Raw genomic sequence first — 23,621 nt, forward strand, 5'->3', positions numbered from 1 at the left:
TTGTGAGCCGCGCATGACGTCACTGCCATGCGCGGCTCACAAGGAGAGATCAGCTGCCGGAAGTCACTGCTCCCCACGCCGGGTCTGTCTGCGCGGGGAGCAGTGACTTCACTCTCCTTCATAGCCGGCACACAATGGAGCCACGCTGCGGCTCCTTCTGCTGCCGGCTATCACCTGTGCCCGCTCATTAAAGGGCATGACTATTCACCCCTCCCCACGCCCATGGGCGTGGAGAGAGGTTGAATAGTCATGCCCTTTAACAGCAGGCACAGGAGATAGCCGGCAGCAGCAGGAGCCGCAGCACTGCTGATACACTGTGTACCGCTACTAAGGAGCATGAATATTCAAGAGAAGGCCAAGAGTGTGCAAAGCAGTCATCAAAGCAAAAGGTGGCTACTTTGAAGAACCTAGAATATAAGACATATTTTCAGTTGTTTCACACTTTTTTGTTAACTATATAATTCCACATGTGTTAATTCATAGTTTCGATGCCTTCAGTGTGAATGTACAATTTTCATAGTCATGAAAATACAGAAAAATCTTTAAATGAGAAGGTGTGTCCAAACATTTGGTCTGTACTGTATATGTGTATATCATATATATTTGATCATAAGCGAGATTACTACACAGAGATATGAACAGAATTGAATGTCATAATCACAAGTATGTGGCTTGAAAATTGCATGCAATCCTTACAGTTTATGCGTTATACAAATTGTATGTTTTTACACTCACTGCACTTGTCACGTGACCACTCCACACATTGTGCACACTTACAATCACGAGCCGTCCTCTTTTTCTTTCACTTCTCTCAGTTGTTACCACAAAGATCGGCTTGTGATCAGCTGTATGCAAATTGAATAGATATGTGACGAGCACGATGAGAGTGAAAACATTGAAATCCTATATAGTATAGTACAAATAGTCAGGAGTCTGCATTTTAGAGTCAGTGTCAAATCCAATTAATGTCTCAGACAACCAGTTGCAGCAACAGCATTACACAATCATAACAAAAATATATCTACCACCATTCTAAAACATAACAAAAACAAATCTGAAACAGCCTATTGTTTACATACAGTGCATATCCTTGTCTGTAAGAAACTTCGGATACAATTAAATACGTGGTACAAATCTAGAATAAGGGCTTTTTTACATTACAATTGTAACATCAAACAAGTGAATATATTTGGAAAAATACACAAAAATGTAATCAAAGGTAGCGCTCTGCAGACGGAATCAAACACACCAAAAATGCTTATGTTCAACTGTCTTTATGCCAGGTATATGTGTCTTTTAGCAGTTTAGTAGATGATGTTTTTACTATAGTTTTATAACTAAACGTATACCTGGCGTAAGGAGAGTCTAACATAAGCATAGGTGCACTATGTCTGACCAACACAGTCAATGGCTCATCGGTGCTTCTGAATACTTCATCTGTATTTTTTCAAATGTACATGTTTGGCCAATGCGAGGTTATAATGTCTTTTCTATATTAGGAACAGACTGGTGGAATTAATGTGCAAACCCAAAAGCTTCCATTTGTGCAAGTTACACAAAGGATCGGTTTTGTGCATTAATTCCACTTGTCTCTTCCTAAAACAGAAAAAATAAATGGAATTCCCCAAGACCTCATTAAACACATACGTGAAAAAATGGTACCGGTATCATCAGTATACGGTCTGTGTGTCATCAGTGTACGGTCTATATGTCCATTTTTACCATCAGCGTCATAAGAATTTTTCACGTATGGATACATAACAAAGCTTCTTCTATCCTTTGCAATGTTAAATTTATACAGCCCACAGACTGCACACTGCTGCCATCCGTGCTCTGGACGTGTTTTTCATGGATTCATAGACATGGATTAGTACTTTTCATCTGTGACACCAGAGAAAATCAGACATCTCCATGAGTTTTGCAAGGAAACGTGGTCTGTGAAAAAAGACGGACATGTGAATAGCACCAAAGATTATAAGGAGGTATGTGCTGTATCCTTGAAAAAAAAAGGGATACAAGAGGTACATGCAACACGGACATCCGAATGAGACCTTAGACATATACAAAAGAGTCTTTACAGATTTAGTAAATATGTCCCAAACATCCAAATATGATTTTACACTCAGACTGTTCTAACCTCAAGTATCCTCACACCACAATGCACCGTTACACAGACAGATGCAGAGCTACAAACATGTATGTAAACAATTCAGGGTCAGACTAGGACAAAAGAACTGCCCAAGCACAGGGCTGCCACTAGGAATTTCAGGGCCCCATACTGGCAAAATTTCCAGGCCCCTTAAAACTCCGCCCAGGCTCCACCCAAGCTCCGCCTCCACCCCTTAAACCTTCCACAGTCCCACCGCCCACTCTTGGAAAAACTCCACTTCCGCACCCGGTCCTCACCAATCACACACTGTTACGCACACGCCCGGGCAGACTGGCGTGAGCGTGATTAGTGATCCCACTGTACCATGAACCGAGGAGTGCCTGGAGGGGCGTAACTAAGTATCAACTCGGTCCGACCAAGGTCACACGGCGGCTCAGTCGACTCCGTGAACCAGGGAGGAACCGAGCACAGAGACCAGGTGCTACTCCAGGTCACACCCCGGTCACAGTTGTTGACCCACACCGGGGAATGCAGGAACAGGCAGGTAAGGCTGGCATACAGACAGGTGGGTACTGGCTGGCACAGCTGGTATGAAGACAGGTGGGTATTGGCAGGCACGGCTGGTATGCAGACAGGTGGGGACTGGCAGGCACGGCTGGCATGCAGACAGGTGGGCACTGGCAGGCACGGCTGGCGTGCAGACAGGTGGGCACTGGCAGGCACGGCTGGTATGCAGACCGGCGGGTACTGGCAAGTAGGAACGCAGGCAGGATAGGGACCAGTACAGACTGGGACATAGGAACGGAGCCGCAGGTGTGGTGGACAGCAGAGCAGAGCGAAACCGCAGATGCGGTGAACAAGCAGAGCAGAGCGAAACCGCCAATGCGGTGAACAAGCAGAGCAGAACCACCGGAGCGGTGAACAAACAGAGCAGGGCAAAACCGTAGGTGCGGTGAACAAGCAGAGCGGAGCAGAACCGCAGGTGCGGTGAACAAGCAGAGCGGAGCAAAACCGCAGGTGCGATGAACAAGCAGAGCGGAGCAAAACCGCAGGTGTGGTGAACAAGCAGAGCAGAGCGGAACCGCAGGTGCGGTGAACAAGCGGAGCGGAGCAAAACCGCAGGTGCGGTGAACAAGCGGAGCGCAGCAAAACCGCAGGTGCGATGAACAAGCAGAGCAGAGCAAAACCACGGGTGCGGTGAACAAGCAGAGGGGAACAGAGCAGAAGGTGCTGGCAGACAGGACAGGGAACAGACTGCCAAATACAGGAAGATAGTTAAAACACAGGAGGTAGATACGGAGGCAGGGAAAGGGGACAAGCAGAACCAGATACACACAAGGTACTTACAATGAAGTAGCGAGTGGACACAAAACTCACAAACTGAAGTACAGAGACAACGAGTAGGAGTTAGGTGCAGGTTCAGACACTGCAGGAAAAGGGAAGGTTCGGACATAGAGACAAACAGGTAATGGGCAAGGACATTGTTCAGACAGGAACTGAACCAGGAACAAGATATAGGAACGAGCCTGGGTACTCAGCCCCCAGGGTGGCGGAAACAGACTAGAAGTCAGAGATACAGGTAGCGGCCCTGGGTACTCAGTCCCCAGGGTGGTGGAAACAGACTAGATGTCAGAGATACAGATAGCGGCCCTGGGTACTCAGCCCCCAGGGTGGTGGAAACAGACTAGAATCAGGACAGGACCTGGCAACTCACAGGTGCACAGAACACACTGTAAGGAAGTGATGCTCAGGCACCTCCTACTGAGTGGAGGGGGTTTAAGTATCCAAAGACTCACAGCAATAGGCTGGGGAAGCATTAGGACTGCGCACACTGTAGCTTTAAGAATCAGGAAGCAACAGCGCTGACGCCCTAAGCCAGCAGACAAGAGACATACAAACAGCAGGTACTGGAGCAAAGTGTGCAGCCTGGCCTGATAGGTAAGACTGCGGTCTTGCATGGTGGGAGATGGTAAGCCATGCAAGCATACCGCCAGAGATGTTACAGTACCCCCCCCCTTTACACCCCCTCTTCTTCAAGCCAGCAAGGATTTCCTGCAGAGAATTTGGAGGCCGATCCTTCTCTTCAAGAAGATTACCTCTTCTGTCCACTAGAGGGAACGAAACTGGTCTCACCATCTTGGTGACTAGGATGCTTCCTCCCATCAAGCCATCCTCAGCAACAGAGGAAGTGGGTGAAGTGCCAGGAACAGGACACAGGAAAGTCTCTCTCCACTTGTTAATATCGGGTAGTACCCCAAAGGATTCACGGGACAACAGGAGGTCCTCCACCAGGTTGAAGGGGTGCAGAGACTCGGGGTTAACCACCACTTTGATGTACACTTTGCCAAACTTACTGGATGAAGTGGGCAAAGTACCAGGTACAGGGTGCAGAAAAGTCTCTCTCCATTTGTTATCAGGTAGCACCCTGGGGGATTCAGGAGACAACTGGAAGTCCTCCGCCCGGTTGGAGGGGTGCAGAGACTCGGGGGAAACCACCGCCTTGACGTACACTTTACCAAGCTTACTGGATGAAGTGGGCAAAGTACCAGGTACAGGGTGCAGAAAAGTCTTTCTCCATTTTTTATCAGATAGCACCCCGGAGGATTCAGGAGGCAACTGGAGGTCGTCCGCCTGGTTGGAGGGGTGCAGAGCCTTGGAGGTAGCCACCGCCTTGGTGGACTTATTGCCAGATTTGTTAGAGATGGAGGATCCTTGCTTAGGGACCAACTTCAGTCTGGTTTCTGAGATGACACGTCTGCGAGGCAGGGCGGTGCCTAAAGCCAGATCATTGGTACAATCGTCGAGACTGTGTGGGGACAATGCCTCCGCTTCCCTTCCTTCGGAGACTTCAGCGCACAGCGAGTCAGCGACTAGCAGATCTGGTGAAGAAGAAGAAGAAACTGCTGACCGTCCTGAAGATATGGGGACTGGACACCCCTTGCACCTCAGCAGTCCCCCAGGAAACACCATGCAGGATCTCCAGACCTGAGCGGGCACTAGATCTCTCGGCTCTGGACGACCTGTGGGTAAACCAGACAGCACCTGGAATGTGAACTTCTTCATGTGTAATGCTCCAATCAGGAGCTTAATTTGTACAGACATATTTTGACTGTTTCTGAGTAGGGCTCGTCCTTCCGCTGACAATGCCCAAACCGGCTTCTGGAGTTGTCGGACGGGAATCAGACACCGACTCTTCAAGGCTTTTAGCCCGAAACATCCGGTTAATCCCAGGCCTTCACTTGCCACGGAGACAGTCATGGTCATCTGTAGAGAGGAAACACTAACGCCAAGGGCAGCCTCTCCTACAGGCCTAATGTCTTGGGATTCTCCAACCTTCGCTGGACAAAGACAGTCAGGGGGTCCCAAACAACCGCAGCGGGACCGCAATCCGATTTTGTGACTGAGTTCTGGCCTGTGCTTTGCCTGACAAACATAGTCATCCTTCATGGATTCTGTGCAGATAGCTGCCTCTACAGGCTGGGGAACAGGAGGTCTTTTGGAGGACAGAACATGGCATGATGGTTTACCTCTACGCCTTGCACGTCTGGACTGCCTCTTGAGGTTGGGAAGAGAAGTATTCTGTGGAGCATTGTCATCCTGTGTGGATTCTTTGTGGGCAGCAGTCTCTTCAGGCTGGAGAACTGGTAGGCTACCTACACACATCACCCATCGGGGCTGATCCAGGATATTGGGAAGGGAAGCTTTAGCAGAAGCTTCAGGATTAGGGTCATCGAAGACAATTAGAAAGGCCACCAGGAAGGCCTGCAGGTCAGAGACGATAGGATCCCATGCTTCCCATAGGGGGGTGATCCATTTCAAGGCATCACCCGCTAGGTAGGACATCATGAATGCTACTTTAACCCGATCAGTAGGAAAATAGTGAGCATAGAATTTGAAATGCAGCATGCATTGCTCCACAAATGCACGGCTTCATTTTGGATCCTCATAGTACCGTGGTGGATCCGCAGGAACGAGTGCTGATAGATCCATTTGGGCTGGTGCGTAAATCGCCTGGACCTCAGCTTGCGAAAAAAAATTTCCTTGGTGCACGTATTCGCCAGACAAGGATTCAAATGTCTCTGAGAGCGAAGGGCCGTGGGGCTTAACGGGAACCATGGCCTGAGCAAACTGTTACGCACACGCCCGGGCAGACTGGCATGAGCGTGATTAGTGATCCCACTGTACCATGAACCGAGGAGTGCCTGGAGGGGCGTAACTAAGTATCAACTCGGTCTGACCAAGGTCACACGGCGGCTCAGTCGACTCCGTGAACCAGGGAGGAACCGAGCAGAGGGACCAGCTGCTACTCCAGGTCACACCCCGGTCACAGTTGTTGATCCACACCGGGGAATGCAGGAACAGGCAGGTTAGGCTAGCATACAGACAGGTTGGTACTTGCTGGCACGGTTGGTATGAAGACAGGTGGGGACTGGCAGGCACGGCTGGCATGCAGACAGGTGGGCACTGGCAGGCACGGCTGGTATGCAGACCGGCGGGTACTGGCAGGTAGGAACGCAGGCAGGATAGGGACCAGTACAGACTGGGACACAGGAACGGAGCCGCAGGTGCGGTGGACAGCAGAGCAGAGCGAAACCGCAGATGCGGTGAACAAGCAGAGCAGAACCGCCGGAGCGGTGAACAAACAGAGCAGGGCGAAACCGCGGGTGCGGTGAGCAAGCAGAGCAGAACCTCCGTAGCGGTGAACAAACAGAGCAGGGCGAAGCCGCAGGTGCGGTGAACAAACAGAGGAGAGTGAAACCGCAGGTGCGGTGAACAAGCAGAGCAGAACCGCCGGAGCGGTGAACAAACAGAGCGGGGCAAAACCGCAGGTGTGGTGAACAAGCAGAGCGGAGCAGAACCACAGGTGCGGTGAACAAGCAGAGTGGAGCAAAACCGCAGGTGCGGTGAACAAGCAGAGCGGAGCAAAACCGCAGGTGCTGTGAGCAAGTAGAGCGGAACAGAGCAGAAGGTGCTGGCAGACAGGACAGGGCTCTGTTCACATGGAACAGACTGGAAAATACAGGAAGATAGTTAAAACACAGGAGGTAGATACGGAGGCAGGGAAAGGGGACAAGCGAACCAGATACACAAGGTACTTACAATGAAGTAGCGAGTGGACACAAAACTCACAAACTGAAGTACAGAGACAACGAGTAGGAGTTAGGTGCAGGTTCAGACACTGCAGGAAAAGGGAAGGTTCATAGAGACAAACATGTAACGGGCAAGGACACTGTTTAGACAGGAACTGCACCAGGAGCAAGATATAGGAACGAGCCTGGGTACTCAGCCCCCAGGGTGGCGGAAACAGACTAGAAGTCAGAGATACAGGTAGCGGCCCTGGGTACTCAGCCCCCAGGGTGGCGGAAACAGACTAGAAGTCAGAGATACAGTTAGCGGCCCTGGGTACTCAGCCCCCAGGGTGGCGGAAACAGACTAGAAGTCAGAGATACAGTTAGCGGCCCTGGGTACTCAGCCCCCAGGGTGGCGGAAATAGACTAGAATCAGGACAGGACCTGGCAACTCACAGGTGCACAGAACACACTGTAAGGAAGTGTTGCTCAGGCGCCTCCTACTGGGTGGAGGGGGTTTAAGTATCCAGTGACTCATAGCATTAGGCTGGGGAAGCATTAGGACTGTGCACTCTGTAGCTTTAAGAATCAGGAAGCAACAGCGCCGACGCCCTAAGCCAGCAGACAAGAGACATACAAACAGCAGGTACTGGAGCAAAGTGTGCAGCCTGGCCTGATAGGTAAGATTGCGGTCTTGCATGGTGGGAGATGGTAAGCCATGCAAGCACGCCGCCAGAGATGTTACACACATTAACAGTTCCCATCGAACACCATATCACACAAATAGCCAGCAGCTTTTGTTTCAGCCAAAAGAATTTTTAAACCACTACCACGGCAAGGTAGACTCTTCTGACCGGGCCCTACTCTACTCTAACCTATTAAATATTTCTTATAATACCCAATACTCTTTTTGATATATTTTTCTTTATCGGAATGTGTCACATACATTTTTTAAAAATGACTAATAATACCACATACAAGGGACAAATACCACCACACTATGACCTTATCACATATTATCATAACATAGTGACTGGATAATACCACGTACAAGGAACAAATTCTGTCACACCATGACCAGACCATATATTAACACCTCATAGTGACTGAATAATACCACATACAAGGAACAAATACCGTCAACACCATGACCAGACCATATATTACCATCACATAGTGACTGAATACTACAATACTGATCATTAATAAAAAAAACACAATACTAATATTACCATAAATGCCATTATACACAGGAGCTCTGTACATAGTATACAGTGTATAGTGTAAGTGTTCAGGTAATACAGGGATCACCAGTGACATTATACACAAGAGCCCTGTGTATAGTGTAGTGTATAGTGTACAGGTAACACACCGACTCACCAGTGACGTCTCTAGTTGAAGTCCTTAATCTTCGCTTTTCTCCTTCATCCAGCACAGACTGCCATCACTTCTTCCAGCCAGGACTCGTCTCTGCAGAAAATAACAGTTATCTAGAGCAGTTTGCAGAGAACATTCCCCAATTTTTCTCCAACTTTTACATTACACAAGATGAAGAAAAAAAAGTGACATAGTGCCACCCTGCACAGTAACCGGACCCCCTCTCACTGAAAACAGTATCCTCAAAAATAAAATATATCCGGCCCCGTGTGTCTCCTCCTCAGCATTCTGCCCCCGTGTGTCTCATCCTCCTCAGCGTCCTGCCCCCGTGTGTCTCAGCATCCTGCCCCCGTGTGTCTCATCCTCCTCAGCATTCTGCCCCCGTGTGTTTCCTCCTCAGTGTTCTGCCCCCAGGTGTCTCCTTCTCAGCATCCTGCCCCCATGTGTCTCCTCAGCGTTCTGCCCCCGTGTGTCTCCTTTTCAGCGTTCTGCCCCTAGGTGTCTCCTCCTCAGCGTTCTGCCCCCATGTGTCTCCTCCTCAGCGTTCTGGCCCCGTGTGTCTCCTCCTCATCGCCATCCTGCCCTGTGTGTCTCCCCCACAGCATTCTGCCCCCGTGTGTCTCATCCTCCTCAGCGTCCTGCCCCCGTGTGTCTCAGCATCCTGCCCCCGTGTGTCTCATCCTCCTCAGCATTCTACCCCCGTGTGTCTCCTCCTCAGCGTTCTGCCCCCGTGTGTCTCCTCCTCAGCATCCTGCCCCCGTGTGTCTCATCCTCCTCAGCATTCTACCCCCGTGTGTCTCCTCCTCAGCGTTCTGCCCCCGTGTGTTTCCTCCTCAGCGTTCTGCCCCCGTGTGTCTCCTCCTCAGCGTTCTGCCCCCGTGTGTCTCCTCCTCAGCGCTCTGCCCCCGTGTGTCTCCTCCTCAGCGCTCTGCCCCCGTGTGTCTCCTCCTCAGTGTTCTGCCCCCGTGTGTCTCCTCCTCAGCGTTCTGCCCCCGTGTGTCTCCTCCTAGGTGTTCTGCCCCCGCGTGTCTCCTCCTCAGCGTTCTGCCCCTGTTTTCTCCTCCTCAGCGTTCTTCCCCCGTGTGTCTTCTCCTCAGCGTTCTGCCCCCGTGTGTCTCCTCAGCAATCTGCCCCCGTGTGTCTCCTCAGCAATCTTCCCCCGTGGGTCTCCTCAGCATTCTGCCCCCGTGTGTCTCCTCAGCAATCTGCCCCCATTTGTCTCCTTAACATTCTGGCCCATGTGTCTCCTCAGCTTTCTGCCCCCATGTGTCTTCCCAGCAATCTGCCCCATGTGTCTCCTCAGCATTCTGCCCCCATGTGTTTCCTCAGCATTCTGCCCCCGTGTGTTTCTCAGCATTCAGCCCCCATGCGTCTCCTCAGCATTCTGCCCCCTGTTTCTCCCCTGAATTCTGCCCCATGTGTCTCCTCAGCAATCTGCCCCATGTGTCTCCCCTGCATTCTGCCCCCATGTGTCCACTTTACAAAATAAAATAAAAAAGTTCTCCTTACCTTGCCACTGCACCACTGACAACTCTCTTCCTCATCTGAGGCACGGACGCCAGCCAGTCACAGGCCGGCAGTGACGTCACGCGCCCGCAACGTGCGCACTGACGTCAGGCAGCTGCCGGCCTGTGATTGGCTAGTGGCTATTAACTATTACCGTGTGGGAGATTTAAAGTGAACATGGGTCCGAAGACGCAAGTTCAAATCGCTAGGGCCCCTCTGTTCACAGGGCCCCAAACGCCAGTAAGGGCATGCAGTAATGCCCTGATGGCAGCCCTGCCCAAACATACAAACCCACAACAGTAGACATACAATATCATCCCTGCATAATGTGCAGTGCAAAAAAAATGTTTTATTTGGTCATTTACCCTGAAACAAAGATAATTAAAGAAAACTAGATAATTTAGATAAAGTGATTTGCTATCTCTAGTGCTGGCATTGAGAATGAATGGAGCAGAGGTGCACATGCTCGACCTCCTCTCCATTCATATGGGGCTCTCTACAGCACAATTCTCAGGATTGGGGGGGTCCCAGTGGTCAGTCTCTCAGTAATCCAGAATTTCTGTCCAATCTAATGATTACAGGATAACTTCAAAACTTAGCACAACCTTTTTAATAGGGACAACTACTGCTTCATGGGAGGAGAACTGGACCTCTCAGATTAAGCTCTACATGCTGCTGTTAACCCCTTTACCGCCGAAGGTGCTTTGCACGTTAATGACCAGGCCAATTTTTACAATTATGACCACTGTCACTTTATGAGGTAATAACTCTGGAACGCTTCAACGGATCCCACTGATTCTGAGATTGTTTTTTGTGACATATTGTACTGATAGTTGTAAAATTTCATTGATAGGGCTTGTGTTTATTTGTGAAAAAATCTGAAATTTGTCAAAAATTTCGCAATTTGGAAACTATGAATTTTCATGCCTTTAAATCAGAGAGAGTTGTCACAAAAAAAAGTTAATAAATAACATTTCCCACATGTCTACTTTACATCAGCACAATTTTGGAACCAACATTTTTTTTGGTTAGGAAGATATAAGGGTTAAAAGTTGACCAGCGATTTCTCATTTTTCCAACAAAATGTACAAAACGATTTTTTTAGGGACCACATCACATTTGAAGTGACTTTGAGGGGCCTTTATAACAGAAAATACCAAAAGTGACACCATTCTAAAAACTACACCCCTCAAGGTGCTCAAAACCACATTCACCCTTCAGGTGCTTCACAGGAATTTTTGGAATGTGGAAGAAAAAAATGAACATTAATTTTTTTTCACAAAAATGTTACTTTAGACCCAATTTTTTTTTATTTTCACAATGGTAACAGGAAAAAATGGACCCCAAAATTTGTTGTGCAATTTCTCCTGAGCACGCAGATACCCCATATGTGGGGAAAAAGCATTGTTTGGGCGCACAGCAGAGTTCGGAAGGGAAGGAGCACTGTGTGACTTTTTGAATGTAAAATTTCTTTGAATAATTAGCGGATGCCATGTCGCTTTTGGGGAGCCCCTGATGTGCCTAAACAGTGGAAACCCCCCACAAGTGACACCATTTTGGAAATTAGACCCCTCAGGGTACTTATCTAGATGTGTGGTGAACACCTTGAACTCCCAGGTGCTTCACAGAAGTTTATAACACTGAGCCGTAAAAATAAAATTTTCACATTTTTCCCACAACAATGTTTTTCAGCCCCAAATTTTGCATTTTTATAAGGGTAACAGGAGAATTTGCACCATGCAATTTGTTGTTCCTTTTCTCCTAAGTAAGCCGATACCCCATATGTGGGGGAAAACCACTGTTTGGGCGCACGGCAGGGTTCGGAAGGGAAGGAGTGCCATTTCACTTTTTTAATGTAAAATTTGTTTGAATACTTAGTGGATGCCATGTCGCGTTTGGGGAGCTCCTGAAAAGTGGTTAACTAGTGGGACAGTTTTATAGGTCAGGTTGTTCCGGACGCGGCGATACCAAATATGTGTACTTTTATTGTTTTTTTTCATAATATTATTTATTTATGGGTACAGTATATTTTTATTTTTTAAGGATTTTTTTTTTCATTTTTTTTAAATATTTTTACACTTTCTGATACTTCTTTTTACACTTACACTTTGTCCCACTATGGGACTTTCACTTTTCGCAGTCTGATTGCCTGTATAGCATAGAGATGCAGCAGTGAAAAGTGCCTAAGGTGTAAGAGTAAGCATCTCCCTTTAAATTGAAGAGATCAAAGAGCTCTGACCTTGCAAGTGATTGGTTACTCTGTTTGTCCAGTATGGCGTACACCCTTACGGTTCTCTCGGGTTGACCCTTGGGATATACGTTCACCAAGCACATCGTTGCACATGACTTGTCCAAGAGGCCTTCTCCGCAGACTTCTGTGCATGAACAAGATAATGTGGTAGGACTTGCTGCTTGTTGTGCATCCTCCCCACGATGGCTTGTGGTGGGCATGGAAGATGTAAGCTGTGCTGTGTTAGGTTTAGATGGCTGGAGTACTTGGACGTGGTCCTCACTGTCACACTCCAAACACTTAATAGTCATTTTACAGTCTTTAGCAGAGTTCAGTAGAAGCACAGCATCTGTAACATATCCCAAACTTCTTCAGAAGCTCCTTGCATTCCTGGAATGGTTTCTCTCTAAATCCATTGTACTTCTTTAGGGTAGAGGATATGGCTTCCTATGAATATGACACAGACAATTAAAGTTTTCAACCTTTTCACGTTTGTTGGTCTTGTCTGGAGCTGATGTAGGTGTGGGGAGAACATTGGCCTTTTTCACTGACAGTGGACCTCTGTAGTTTCTGTTGTTCAAACATGAACTCTCGTATTTAGGAGGAGATAAACCAGGGCTGCTGGCTTCTCCATAGGAAAAGCTTGAGCGAGTCTTATATTCTGAAATAAACTCATAGAAGTAGAAAAAACAGAGGAAATGAGAATTGATTTTCTCTTTTGTATCTTGACCCAAGTGTGGTCCACTTTTCTTGAATATTGTATGGCAACTTAGAGACTATTGGGTTTACCTGAATGTCTGCCTTGGCCAGCTGGAGCTCTAACAGTAGGTCACTGAGCTCTTGGAATTTTAAACTTTTAGGAAAATCCTGTAGTCGCTTGAACAGTGCATTTTCTATAGCTTCAGAACCGCCAAAATGTCAATCTAGTCTCTCCCATGCAGCCATGAGATCGCTGAATTACTGATGTGGACAGATCTGAGTCTCTTGACCCGCTCTAAGGATTATGGCCTGAGCCACTTCATCAGCGGATCTAGCTCTTCAGCAGCAGTGATGTCGAGGTCACTAATTACGGTTCCAACGGCATATTTCCAACCTCTATAGTTCTCAGGTTGATCATCGAACCTTGTGAGACTGTTCTTGGTGAACCATGTACTTTGCATTGATTTTGGAAAGACAATTGTTGTAGTTGAGTAGTGCTATTCATTTGGTTGGTAGTGCCCTAAAATAGAGATGCAGGAAAGTATGGTGCGGCATAGACATTCAGTTCAGGAAATGGTTTGATGTGCATAGTTTCTGCCATATGTGGAACCGGAACTATGTGGTTGTCAGGAGTATGATTACTTGCTTGCGTATTGACTTGCATGTGTGCATCTGTGTATAGGGTTCGCTGAGGTGCAGGGACCTGGTATGTTCTGGTGCTTGAAAGAGTTTCAAGATGAGGGATTGGCAGCGCATTGTACTGACCTTGAATGCAGCATGCTGGAGAAGTATCTGCATCCTGTTGCTTTGGAGGAATGTCTGTACTGTCAGGAACAATTGTTAGTCAGGGGTGCGCTATTTTGGCTTAGTACATAGTCTCTTGTGTTCTTAAGAGGGTCTTCTGTATCAAGATAACTTAAACTGATGCTGTCTCTTTGACTCTCATTGATTGCTTATTCCAGGACCTTTAACCTTGCCATGGCTGTGGCATTCTCACATTCCTAAACTAGGGCCTCTATTTCTGCCTTCCTGTGTATTGCATTCGCTTTCATCTCTACTTTCTTGCACGCTACTTGGGCTGCTACGCTTGCTTCCAATGCATCCATTTCTGCCTTCTTGAGTGCTTCTATCGCTTCCATCTCTGCCTTTTTGTGCACTACTTTGGCTTCCAATGCATCCATTTCTGCCTTCTTGAGCATTTCTTCTGTTTTCACCTCTGCCTTGCTGTGCGCTGCTTTGGCTTCCAATGCATACATTTTTGCCTTCCTGAGTGCTACATTGACCTCCATCTCAGTTCTGTTTTGCGCAAAGGTGGCTTGAATCTTAGTTGCCTCAGCTTCTGCATGTCCCCGTATAAGCTGCTCACTGAGAGTTGAATATTTCAAAGAGGGTGACTTAGATTATCGTTTTGACTCCTTGGCAGACCCAGAAATGCGAGATGACGTCTCTGGTATTTGTGTAATTCTGGTCTCTGCCTCAGACTTAATATCACATAGTATGCGGCCTTTCTCAGAATAAAGTTGTTGGAAACTTTGCAGTTCTTCAAGAGAATCATGTGTATTAAGCTTCTTCAGAGTTGTAATATATTCAAGCACCTTTCTGGTATAAATCTCATGTAATGCATACAGTTGTCCTAGAGCTCCCTCTAATGGTAGTTCAGGAGAAGCAGGTGAAGTAAAGCATTGAAGTAAAACATTGTTTAAAAACAGGCAGGGAAATGTTTTACCTCACAGAAAGAATCAGCTGTGATCCCGTGCTGTAAAGTCTCTATACTCTTTTGCTTCCTTTCCTGCCCAGGAGCTGTGGTATGATCAGACCATGTTCCTGTACAGTCAGACACAGCCATTACACAGCACACAGCAGGGCACATTTATAAGATTATCTCAGTACAGGAACATTTTATTTAAACACATCCAATTGTGGAAGTTATTATTCCAAGATCTATTGATTAAAATGAACTTTCGTTTGTGGGAAAACCCCTTTAACCCCTTAATAACATCTGACGTACTAATACGCGTCTGTGCCCTGGGACTTAAGAGCCAGACCCGTATTAGTACGTCATGGCGATCACGCGCGCACTCAGGCTGTGCGGGCGCGATCGCCACTGGGTGTCAGCTGATTGTCTCAGCTGACACCCGATACTATGTGCAGGGAGCGGTCCTGCACCGCTCCCAGCACATTAACCCCCGCGATGCTGCGATCGAAGTCGATCGAAGTCGATCGCAGCATTGCGGGGGCAAGGGGATGTGATCGCAGATACTCACCTCCTCTTCCGGCTTCCAGCGCTGTCTGCAAAGGCTTCCCGGGTGTTGCCATGATGACCCGATGTCGTCATGACAACATCCGGGTCACCAGACAGCAGGAAGATTGTTTGGACATGCGCAGTGCATCTCCAAACAATCTTCTCCCTGTCCGGCGCTGACAGCCTGCATGGCACAGGGATGGTGCTGCATTCCTGTGCCATGCAGGCAATCAGAGAAAAAAAAGTGAAAGTCCCAGAGTGGGACAAAGTAATAAACTATATAAGCTTCCAGAAAGTGAAAAAAAAAAAAAAAAAAAAAAAGTTGCAAAAATATTAAAAAAAAATAAAAAAAATAATCCACCAAAAATAAAAATATAATGTACCCATCAATAAATATTATTATAAAAAAAAACAAAAAAACAATAAAAGTACACATATTTGGTATCGCCGCGTCCGGAACAACCTGACCTATAAAGCTGTCCCACTAGTTAACCCCTTCAGTGAACACGGTAAAAAAAAAAAAAAAAAAAAACTAAGCAAAAAACAATGCTTTATCACCATACCGCCAAACAAAAAATGGAATAAAACGCGATCAAAAAGACAAATATAAATAAAAATGGTACCGCTGAAAACGTCATCTCGTCCCGCAAAAAAAAAGCCGCAATACAGCTCCATCATCCGAAAAATAAAAAAGATATAGCTCTCAGAATAAAGCGATGCTAAAAAATATTTTTTTCTATAAAATTGCTTTTATTATGTAAAAGTGCAAAACATAGAAAAACGGTATAAATGTGGTACCGCTGTAAACGTACTGACCCGAAGAATAAAGCTACCTTATCAATTTTACCACACGCGGAACATAATAAAAAAAAAACAAAAAAAACAATTCCTGAATTGTTGGTTTTTGTTTATTTTGCCTCCCAAAAATCGGAATAGAAAGCGATCAAAAAATGTCACGTGCCTGAAAATGGCACCAATAATAACGTCAAGTCATCCCGCAAAAAACGAGCCATCACATGACTGTCTGCCAAAATCTGGAAAAATTATAGCTCTCAAAATATGGCGATGCAAAAACTAGATTTTACAAAAAATGCGTCTTTTAGTGTGTGACAGCTGTCAGTCATAAAAACCCCATATGATTCTGGTATTGCTGTAATCACACCGACCCGAAGAATAAAGTCGTCTAATCACTTATACCGCACAAGGAACGGCGTCAAAAATAAACTCTTGGGTTAGGATTGGGCTAGGGTTAGGGCTGGGTTTGGGGCTAGGGTTGTGCTACGGTTAGGGTTGTGCTACGGTTAGGGTTGTGCTACGGTTAGGGCTGGGGTTAGGGCTGGGGTTGTGATGGGGTTGGGATTTTTTTCAAAAGTAAGAAAAAAAGATGACGATATGGCGACTAGTGTTGAGCGCAAGTGCTCGCTACTTGAGTTTGCATCGGGTGCTCTGGTATGCATTGAGTATCGTGGGTATTTGAGTGACATGCTCGAGTCTCTGCCCCATACGCTTCGCGGCCAAACTTTACGGGGATTGCCTGCCATGCACGAGCGATCCCCGCATGTTTTTTTTTTCCGTGTCTAATAACCGTGAAACATGCGGAGCAGGGACTCGAGCATATCACTCGAGCACACGCTGTACATGGTGCATACCTGAGTACCCGATGCAAACTCAAGTAGCGAGCACTTGCGCTCAAGACTAATGACAACTTATTCAATATGATGACCTAATGTAAACAAATTCTGTGTTGTACCTCTGGGTTCAAAATGTTCACTATACACCTTAATAAAATCCTTGGGGGGTATAGTTTCCAAAATAGGGTCACTTGTGGGGGAGCTCCACTGTTTAGGCACATCACGGGCTCTCTAAACGCGACATGGTGTCCGCTAACAAATTGAATGGAAAATCGGCTCAAATTGTTAGCGGACGTCATGTTGCGTTTGGAGAGCCCCTGCGTGCCCAAACATTGGAGCTCCCCCACAACTGACCCCATTTTGGAAACTAGACCACCCAAGGCACCTATCTAGATGCATAGTGAGCACTTGGAACCCCCAGGTGCTTCACAAATTGATTCATAAAAATGAAAAAGTGTTTTTTTTCTTCACTTTTTCATTTTTATGAATCAATTTGTGAAGCACCTGGGGGTTCCAAGTGCTCACTATGCATCTAGATAGGTGCCTTGGGGGGTCTAGTTTCCAAAATGGGGTCACTTGTGAGGGAGCTCCAATGTTTGGGCACGCAGGGGCTCTCCAAATGCAACATGGTGTCCGCTAACAATTTGAGCCGACAATTTGTTAGCGGACACCATGTTGCATTTGAAGAGTCTCTGTGTGCCCAAACATTGGAGCTCCCCCACAAGTGACCCCATTTTAGAAACTAGACCCCCCAAGGCACCTATCTAGATGCATAGTGAGCACTTGGAACCCCAGGTGCTTCACAAATAGATTCATAAAAATGAAAAAGTGTTTTTTTTTTCACTTTTTCATTTTTACGAATCAATTTGTGAAGCACCTGGGGGTTCCAAGTGCTCACTATGCATCTAGATAGGTGCCTTGGGGGGTCTAGTTTCCAAAATGGGGTCACTTGTGGGGGAGCTCCAATGTTTGGGCACACAGGGGCTCTCCAAACGCAACATGGTGTCCGCTAACAATTTGAGCCGATTTTCCATTCAATTTGTTAGCGGATACCATGTTGCATTTGGAGAGTCCCTGTGTGCCCAAACATTGGAGCTCCCCCACAAGTGACCCCATTTTGGAAACTAGACCCCCAAGGCACCTATCTAGATGCATAGTGAGCACTTGGAACCCCTAGGTGCTTCACAAATTGATTCGTAAAAATGAAAAAAAAAACACTTTTTCATTTTTACGAATCAATTTGTGAAGCACCTGTGGGTTCCCAGTGCTCACTATGCATCTAGATAGGTGCCTTGGGGGGGTCTAGTTTCCAAAATGGGGTCACTTGTGGGGGAGCTCCAATGTTTGGGCACACAGGGGCTCTCCAAACACAACATGGCGTCCGCTAATTATTCAAGCAAATTTTACAATCAAAAAGTCAAATGGCGCTCCTTCCCTTCCGAGCCCTGCCGTGCGCCCAAACAGTGTTTTTTCCCCAAATATTGGGTATCTGCGTGCCCAGGGGAAATTGCACAACAAATTTTGGGGTCCAATTTTTCTTGTTACCCCTGTGAAAATAAAAAAAATTGGGTCTAAAGTAACATTTTTGTGAAAAAAGTTAAATGTTCATTTTTTTCTTCCACATTCAAAAAATTCCTGTGAAGCACCTGAAGGGTTAATAAAGTTCTTGAATGTGGTTTTGAGCACCTTGAGGGGTGCAGTTTTTAGAATGGTGTCACTTTTGGGTATTTTCTGTCATAAAGACCTCTCAAAGTGACTTCAAATGTGATGTGGTCCCTAAAAAAATGGTTTTGTAAATTTTGTTGGAAAAATGAGAAATCACTTGTCAACTTTTAACCCTTATAGCTCCCTAACAAAAAAAAATTTTGGTTCCAAAATTGTGCTGATGTAAAGTAGACATGTGGGAAATGTTATTTATTAACTCTTTTGTGTGACATATATCTCTGATTTAAGGGCATAAAAATTCAAATTTTGAAAATTGCAAAATTTTCAAAATTTTCGCCAAATTTCCGTTTTTTTCACAAATAAACGCAAGTGATGTCGAAGAAATTTTACCACAATCATGAAGTACAATATGTCACGAAAAAACAATCTCAGAATCAGGGGGATCCGTTGAAGCGTTCCAGAGTAATTACCTCATAAAGTGACAGTGGTCAGAATTGTAAAAATTGGCCTGGTCATTAACGTGCAAACCACCCTCGGGGCTTAAGGGGTTAAGTGTTGCAGTATGCACAATTACATTAGCAGTAGCTGTAACAGCTGCAGTAGGTAAAAAAGACTATCCTAAACCAGAGTTACAAGACATGTGCTTCCTACCATGTTTGACACAAAATGAGGAAAAAAAGAAGGGGGGGGTTGCTGACATCAGAGCTAGGGAGGCAGAGAGGGATAGAGTGAGGACAAACTTCTAACAGGCAAACCTTATTACATAGAAACACAACTGCAACAATACAATACAATGCTGTATGATTTCAAGTCGTGGGACACGACAATGGAGTCAATTAGTGTATAGACTTAAAAGAATTCGTCACTTTTAAAAAAGTTGTCTCCAAATGCTGGAATCCATGTAACCAAAATCAGATAGTACTCACCTACCTGGTGTCAAATGCTGGCTGTTTGCCGCTGCTCCTGTCTGTTTGATATCAGCGGTGATATGAGCTGTCAACATGACGCCATTGTTGCACGCAGGAAAGGTGAACGCTATCTATTTTTTTATTTTACATGAGTGCTATTGGTTGGGGGACACTTTTTAAAACAACTCTTTTTTTAAAAGAATGGTGGTCAAACAACAGAATGAAGGGGTCACAGCACTCTAGCCTTATGTTATGTCATACTTACTGCACAATAATGAATTTATGTTTAATGGAGCTAATAAATACACCATTGTTACAGACCATGTAGCTCCGATAACGCATTACAGATCACAAATGCTTTCCTTAAAATGAATAAATTAAAGCAATCTCTATAAACCTACCAGGGATTGGCACTGTAGAATGTTTAACTTTAGTAAGTTTTCCTTTTTTAGCATTACTATGTAATTATTACCAACAATATCCAAGAATTTAGTGGTCACACGCTTGAAGACCAAGCTCTTCACTTACAACAGTGAAGCATGAACATGACATGATCACAGAGCAATCGAGTGTGAAAATATTATCTATATTACAAATTTATACTGTTAAAAATCTGCAGAAAACAGATAGAAAAATGAATCCACACAGTAACAAAGAAGAGGACAACTAGAAACCTTGTTTAGCCGGCTACATGGAATATAATCACAAGTCACATAAAACACACTTTGATATAAATAAGGTGACTATGAATCAGCAGGCTTGCAACCAAGTGCAAAGTGCAAATACAGCATGTTTATTCTGAGTCGCCAAGTAGGTAAAAAATCAGAAAGATAAATACAGCAGCCTAGAATGAAGGGAGAAACAAGGAACAGACCAGCAGCAGGGAATCCAGATGCCCACCTCACATGACATGTGTCCTTCTTGGGCTGAATAGAAGATATAATCAGTATATGTATATAGCAGCACAGCATAGTGGCTCAGTGGTTAGCACAGCAGCCTTGCAGCGCTTGGGCCCTGGGTTCAAATCCCACCAAGATCTTATTATTATATTATTTTCTGTGGTTAATAGAGCAACACCATGCCCAATTTAAACCCCCTGCAGTTTTCTGGGAGTTGCCAGTTACCGTATCTTTGGTGTTAAATCCTAATCTCATCCTCTTCTGATCTTACTTGTGTTCCCAACTTCATCTGACTCTGTGCTTACGCATAAACTTTACCTTGGCTTACTTAACTTTACTTTGACTGACCTCTTGGTATCTAACACCGTCTATTTCCCTAACTTTGATTCATCTCCTGATTTTGACCCTGTTCTTGTCTTTCCAGATTTTGACCAGGAAAGTTTTATCACTCCTGCTTTAAGCTCACTCCCCCCACCAGCAACTACTCCAAGAACACAATCCAAGGGCCTCTTGCCTAAGGCCATAACCCTTTATGGGGATTGAATGGTAAAAACTATGTTGGCTTTAGGACCTACTTACTGGAGTGGATTATGTCAAATGTGCCCGTGGTAACCTTTTTGAGACAAATACTTCAGACATACCCTTACAGAAGCATGCCTAGAATATACAGCATCTCACAAAAGTAAATTACACCCCTCACATTTATGTAAATATTTTATTATATCTTGTCATGGGACAGCACTGAAGATATGACACTTTGATACAATGTAAAGTAGTCAGTGTATAGCTTGTATAACAGTATGAAGTTGGTGTGCCCTTTAAATGTGTACAAATATGTTAGGGGACAGTATAGAGATCTTGCCCGGGATTTGTTCAAAAGGAGGGATATTACGGTAACAAGAGGGCACTCACTAAGACTGGAAGAGAAAAGGTTTCAGCACCAGCATAGGAACGGGTTCTTTACGGTAAGAGCAGTGAGAATATGGAATTCACTGAGTGAGGAGACGGTAATGTCGGATTCACTACACCAGTTCAAGCGGGGACTGGATGCATTTCTAGATACCAGGCAGATTTCAGCATATACTTAAAAATAAAATAAAATAGTAGGTTGATACAGGGATTTATTCTGACTGCTGGTTTCAGAGTCGGGAGGGAATTTTTCCTCAGGTGAAGATTGGCCAAATCATTTGGGGTTTTTGCCCTCCTCTGGATCAACTTTAGCAATTACAGAACTAACAGGTCGAACTTGATGGACGCAAGTCTTTATTCGGCTTTACAAACTATGTTACTATATGTTACTATGTTAAATAACTCAACACACAGCCATTAATGTCTAAACCGCTGGCAACAAAAGTGTTGACACCGGTAAATGAAAATGGCCAAAGTGTACCCAAAAAGCCATTTTCCCTCGCCGGTGTCATGTGACTCATTAGTATTACAAGGTCTCAGGTGTGATTAGAGAGCAGGTGTGTTAAATTTGGTGTTATCGCTCTCACACTCTCTCATACTGGTCAATGGAAGTTCAACAAGGCACCTCATGGCAAAGAACTCTCTGAGGATCTGAAAAAAAGAATTGCTGCTCTACATAAAGATGGCCTAGGCTCTAAGAAGATTGCTGACACACTGAAACTGAGCTGCAGCATGGCGACCAAGCCCATACAGCGGTTTAACAAGACAGGTTCCACTCAGAACAGGCCTCGCCATGGTCGACTAAAGGTGTTGAATGCACGTGCTCAGCGTCATATCCAGAGGTTGTCTTTTCAAAATAGACGTTTGAGTGCTGCAGAGGTTAAAGGTGTGGGGGGTCAGCCTGTCAGTGTTTAGGCCATATTCTGCACACTGCATCAAATTGGTCTGCATGGCTGTTGTCCCAAAAGGAAGCCTCTTCTTTGCTGAATACAAACAGACTAGGGATATGGAGTACTGGAACCATGTCCTGTGGTCTGATGAGACCAAGATAAACTTATTTGGTTCAGATGGTGTCAAGCGTGTGAACCAGGTGAGGAGCACAAAGGCAAGTGAGTCTTGCCTACAGTCAAGCATGGTGTTGGGAGTGTCATGGTTTGGGGCTGCATGAGTGCTGCTGGCTGTGGGGAGCTACAGTTCATTGAGGGGACCATGAATGCCAACATGTACTGTTACATACTGAAGCAGAGCATGATCCCCTCTCTTCGGAATCTGGGCCGCAGGGCAGTATTTCACCATGATAACGACCCCAAACACACCTCTAAAACTACTAAACACTACTGCCTTGCTAAAGAAACTGAGGGTAAAGGTGCTGGACTGGCCAAGCATGTCTCCAGACGTAAACCTATTGAGCATCTGTGGGGAAGGAGGAGGAGAGCAAGGGCTCTAGCATCCACTACCTCCGTGATATCATCATGAAGGAGTGGAAGACCTATAAATCTCTAGTGACCTCCATGCCCAAGAGAGTTAAGGCAGTGCTTGAAAATAATGGTGGCCATACAAAATATTCACACTTTGGGCACAATTTGGTAATTTTTACTTAGGGGTGTATTCACTTTGTTGCCAGGGGTTTAAACATTTAAAGCTGTGTATTGATTTATTTAGCAGGCCCACCAAATTTACACTGTTTTAAAAGCTGTACACTGACTACTACTAGTGATCGGACTCAAAGAGTGGTTGTAAATGGCTTCACATCCAGTTGGATGAATGTCTCAAGTGGGGTACCACAGGGCTCTGTCCTGGGACCTGTACTGTTCAACATCTTTATCAATGATTTAGATGAAGGAATTGAGAGTAAACTGATTAAATTTGCTGATGACACAAAGCTAGGAGGGATAGCTAATACTAGAGAAGAGAGAGAGAGGATTCAAAAAGACCTAAATAAACTGGAGCAGTGGGCAGCAACCAACAGAATGGTTTTTAACAGGGAAAAATGCAAAGTACTACATCTGGGCAATAAAAATGAAAAAAGCATATACAAAATGGGAGGAATAGAGCTAAGCAACAGTACATGTGAAAAAGACTTAGGTATACTAATAGATCATAGACTGAACATGAGTCAACAGTGTGATGCAGCAGCAAAAAAGGCAAATACAATTCTGGGATGTATTAACAGAAGCATACAGTCTAGATTACGTGAAGTCATTATCGGACTTTATTCCTCTTTGGTCAGACCTCATCTGGAATACTGCGTCCAGTTTTGGGCACCACATTTTAAAAAAGACATCGACAAACTCGAGCAAGTTCAGAGATGAGCGACCAGAATGGTGACCGGTCTGCAAACCATGTCCTATGAGGAACGGTTACAGGATTTGGGAA

At 45.5% G+C, this 23,621-nt stretch overlaps 1 long non-coding RNA gene across 1 annotated transcript in view; it reads right to left on the reverse strand.

Annotated features, from left to right (window-relative positions):
• Positions 1-264: 264 nt before the first annotated feature.
• Positions 265-23,621, reverse strand: part of LOC141172349 (uncharacterized) — a 38,164-nt gene continuing 14,807 nt past the window's right edge. The window contains exons 2-3 of the long non-coding RNA XR_012252460.1: positions 8,560-8,649; positions 265-1,935 (exon numbers count right to left, since the gene is read on the reverse strand). This is a non-coding gene — a long non-coding RNA (uncharacterized lncRNA). The remainder of the gene's footprint in view (positions 1,936-8,559; positions 8,650-23,621) is intronic.

This window comes from Phyllobates terribilis, unplaced genomic scaffold (assembly GCF_046119375.1).
Source record: "Phyllobates terribilis strain yellow unplaced genomic scaffold, ASM4611937v1 Scaffold_1__5_contigs__length_1240528914, whole genome shotgun sequence".
Lineage (NCBI taxonomy): Eukaryota > Metazoa > Chordata > Amphibia > Anura > Dendrobatidae > Phyllobates > Phyllobates terribilis.